Genomic DNA, 4,950 nt, shown 5'->3' with positions numbered 1-4,950 from the left:
AAAGCATGCCATGATTTTGTAAAATGTTAGTTGGTCCTCCTCATAAAGGCATTGGCCAATTGTGCCTTTTATACAATGGCAGTAGCCTTGTCAAGCAAACTCAGGATCCCCAACAGCAGACTATACATTCAAGAAAGTGCTGTGCAATTTTTTTAGATTTAACAATATTGCTGGTCGTTTATACCTCTTTGACCACAAAGAAGTATTTTCCCTTGCCACCATTACAGCCAATTGGACTGAGAGGTCCCTCTCTGTTCTATCTGCCTTAATAAGCAGCTCTCCAGTGTTATGACAAGCGAAGTGTTTTAACAGGCTTTTCCTTTTGGCCTCCTTTGCTTTGTTTGTTCGTTTTAGCTTGCTGTACAAGCTATTCCACTCTCCTGGCAAAATGAATCTTGTTAGCTTCTTGGGCGATGAAAGCAGTGCATTCACAAGCATATTTTAACTATTGTTCAACGATGCCCAAAAAGTGTATACTGTGACCTGCCACTTTGTTTCACAGTTTTAGGTTCATTTTCGTGCTAAAAAATATGGCAACATTTGTGTTGTGCTAGACACAGCATGTCAATAAGAGCGTTAAGTCAGTCACATAATTAGACAGGAATTGGCAGAGAGTTGACTATGCAATGAAACAAAAGAACAGTCAGAAAGAGGGTGGGGGGGGACTGGGAAGACAGTGTTTGATTTTTTTCTTTGCTGGCTGCATGGCCTTTCCCCCGTGCCTCTTTCTTTCTTTCTTTCCTTCTTTCCTTCCTTCCTTCCCATTCTGTTCTTTTTTGCTTTCACATATTTTGCTTTTTTATTGAAAGAATTCCCCAACTCTTACTGGAAATGCCGGAAACTGAAACTGGGACCTTTTGCATGCAAAGCATATAAATGTTTAGCTATGGTAAAGCAACAACAACAAAAACCTGCTTTGGTGCCAAACCGTCAGAGGAGGGCTTTGGGCTCCCAAATTCCTTTAGCGCCCTGAGCGACACTAAAATTTGCACTCGGCGCCTCTCATTCTCCATTCTACAGTATTGTTGTGGCGCCCCCTGATGCATGGTGCCCAGTGTGTAGTTACGAGGGATATGGAACAGGTGGAGGCTAACAGTCAGGGGACAGTAACAAGTTCAGGCATTAGTACTGGAGACTAGTACCTACCCCCACTCCCCATTAAAGTATTGAGGTAAAATTAACAGGAAGGTTAGAAAGTCAGTTCTAAACTACTGTATACTCAATATTAATTTCCCTCCCCACCCCCAAACAAAGCAGCAGCGGATTTGACGAGCATTTATTGTGCTTAACTTTTATAGCCCACAGTAATTTGTGGTCCCATGCTAAGGGTGAGTTGGCTGAATTGCCTTCTGCCATTATTGGCCCAACACCACCATTATATGGTTGTGTACCTACTAAATCATTTGTACAAAAGTGCAGACCAGAATCATTCATGCTTGCTCTCAACATGTTGCTTTCAATCTAGACTGAGTCCTATATCCTGCCATCCACAAGGGTGGCTGTGGTCACTTGATCCATGCTTTTTCCTCCTTGCGGGTGAATGAGGAAGGAAATGGTGATTGTAATCTTGGTGTACATTCACCCACAATGTTATTGGGCATGTATGGATTGCTCCCTGCATTGCTGGAACCTCCTACATCTGTTTTCCAATGAACACACCGAGGGTTAAAGTGGAATCACTCTGTGGAATGTGCTTTGGTTTTTTGAAATGCAACCAGTTTGTCAATAAGCACTTTTCAGGGGCAAGGAATATGCAATAGATCTATGGTAGCTTTGGGGCAGACTATGTAGAAATACATAGTCTGACAGTGGACAGTGTTCTCGAAGCTACGAACATGAGTTTGACCAAACTGCGGGAGGCAGTGGAAGACAGGAGTGCCTGGCGTGCTATGGTCCATGGGGTCACGAAGAGTCGGACACGACTAAAGGACTAAACAGCAACAATGTAGAAATACAAGTACTCAGCCTGCATTGATTCTATAATAAAATGCTGTGGCTTAGTGGGTGGTTGCCAGTTGGGTACCTGTAATGGCATGAGGTTCTGTAGTTGTAAAATAGTTTCAGACTATCTTTTCTTGGGAGAAAAGCAATGACAAACCTAGACAGCATCTTAAAAAGCAGAGACATCACCTTGCCGACAAAGGTCCATATAGTTAAAGCTATGGTTTTCCCAGTAGTGATGTATGGAAGTGAGAGCTCGACCATAAAGAAGGCTGATCGCCGAAGAATTGATGCTTTTGAATTATGGTGCTGGAGGAGACTCTTGAGAGTCCCATGGACTGCAAGAAGATCAAACCTATCCATTCTTAAGGAAATCAGCCCTGAGTGCTCCCTGGAAGGACAGATCGTGAAGCTGAGGCTCCAATACTTTGGCCACCTCATGAGAAGAGAAGAATCCTTGGAAAAGACCCTGATGTTGGGAAAGATTGAGGGCACTAGGAGAAGGGGACGACAGAGGACAAGATGGTTGGACAGTGTTCTCAAAGCTACGAACATGAGTTTGACCAAACTGCGGGAGGCAGTGGAAGACAGGAGTGCCTGGTGTGCTATGGTCCATGGGGTCACGAAGAGTCGGACACGACTAAACGACTAAACAACAACAATGTAGAAATACAAGTACTCAGCCTGCATTGATTCTATAATAAAATGCTGTGGCTTAGTGGGTGGTTGCCAGTTGGGTACCTGTAATGGAATGAGGTTCTGTAGTTGTAAGATAGTTTCAGACAGTTGCTCTTACGTACTCTATAAGTTTCTTGCAGCAAACAGAGAAATCAGGGACTTCGGTCTGTCACTTTTGCCACTAACAACTATCCTGCTCTAAAGTAGTGGTGAAGCTGAAACTGATCACAGGATAGGGTACCGTACTATATCCACGTAGCCTAAACAACTTGTCTTTTAAGCGCATGGTCTTTAAGTACTGTAATTTCCTGTCATTTTGGAGCTTGAATGAACATGGGAAGCTGTTAACATAACATGTTAAACTGAAAGGGTTTTTGTTGTTGTTAATTGAATGATAAACACAGGTGTTCCTGGAAAACAAAAGATGTGGTCTGAAACATGAAAGAGGTGTGGGTGTGGGTATACACCCTGGAAGGTATTGAGTTCGAAGGAATTAGGAAGGTGGTTTGTGACTTCCTTTATTTGGTACAGTATAAGATGGAGGTTGTGGGCATAGCTGCCAAGTTATCCCTTTTTTAAAGGGATTTTCCCTTATGCTGAATAGGCTTCCTCGCCAGAAAAGGGAAAACTTGGCAGCTATGGTTGTGGGTTTAAAAAATAATTAGAGAAACTTTACTTTTGATTGTATGGTTTATTCATACCCACTCTGATGCCAGAATATCATTGCCTATGCCTTGTAATATATGATTCAGCTACTTCCTTAAATACAAACATGAACTGAACTCATCCTTTCAATGACTTATTACTCTCTCTCTGTGTGTGTGTGTGCTTTTCTCATGTATCTCATATGTGTTTGTATTTTCTTTCAAGTTTCCTTTTAAAAAGCCCAAACACCAACCACAAGTGCTGCAAAATAGCTGCTATTGCATTAGGATGCTAAGTGATGCACTATTGTCAGATCATCGTACAATGCATTATTCAAAGCCAAGCGGAGAGGGGCATGGAAAGCTGAGGCTTACTGCAGGTTGAGGATGGCTCAGCTACACTTAAGAATAGATTGCTCCCTTCTCTTCCCTTACAATGTATTGTAGCAGTTGAGATGTTTGGGCATTCCATCCCCTGCAAATCACTCCCTATGATCAGTAATTAAGGTGTTATTTATATACTTTACTTGGGAAATGAACTACATTTATCTTCACTAGGATGTCAGAATGAAATCAAGTGTATAACACAGTGCAGGTTGCTATCTCTTTTCCTCAGAGAGCAGCCTTCAAATACTGTATTGCTTTCTGGCGCACAGTACCGATCAATGGACAATGGTCTTATGGGATTAAACTCCATACGGGAGGAGGAATTCAGAAGGTTCTTCCCCCGCCTTACTTGAACATTATTGCCTACAATATCCCTTGGTTTTCATCCTTGCCTCCATTGCGAGAACAATTTCAGGAAAAGAGCGCACTTCGGCATTCAAAGATATGGAAAGTCTGCTGCATTTGTTGACTTTTATGATGAGCTGAGATGCCTCACTTGACATGATAAGATACTGCAGAGGAACTATTAATTTCACTGATATACTGACCTAGGAAGTGAATGAACTTTAGTATGTGGAGAGATGTTCAAATAAACCACACCTCTTGGACTGCAGAATTATAGTTCCTCTGCGTTTGCTGCAACACTATTAATCTGTCCCAAAGACATCAGTGAGAATATTTTAAAGGTACTATTCAGCCTGACCAAGTGTGGCAGTTTCTGACCTAACTGTTCAGTACTTAGCATGTATTTTCACTTGTTTCCTTCGAACCATCTGTCTCTGCAGATGTTTATTGGCGTCTATGTTGGGACTCAACTTCAGTTTGTTAATCTGTTTCAAATTGTCCCCCACCCATCACTCTTTATAGCATGAGATTCTGGCACAGAAGACCAGAATCTCACTGTGAGTCTTCATGTGGCTTCATGGGCTGCTAACCCATTTTACTGCCTTTGTTATGCCAGCCTAGCCACAACCTAGACAATCTTTGTTATGCACAATTGAGCTGCTGATCCCCATGGTTTTGTACAATGCCCCTGCTCAGTGTAGGGAAGTAGTTTAGGCTGTGCCACTATTTATGAAGATGTTCATACCCGGGGGGGGGGGGGGATACAGAGTGTGAAAGCTTCAGGCAAGAGAGAAGCTGGTCAGTAGTGCATGGTTTCTGTTCCTAACATTCTGACCTAAAGGTATTTAATTTTTTTTGCACTTCCTTAATTTTCCGGAACAAGGCCATAGTTCTTTAAATTTCGGTCCATTTTTTTCCCCTGAGGAAGGCTGAAGTCACTGCGGTTTAGTATTCC

This window comes from Zootoca vivipara, chromosome 5, assembly GCF_965207765.1.
Source record: "Zootoca vivipara chromosome 5, rZooViv2.hap1.1, whole genome shotgun sequence".
Taxonomy (NCBI): domain Eukaryota; kingdom Metazoa; phylum Chordata; class Lepidosauria; order Squamata; family Lacertidae; genus Zootoca; species Zootoca vivipara.
Note: the sequence above shows the minus strand (reverse complement) of the source record.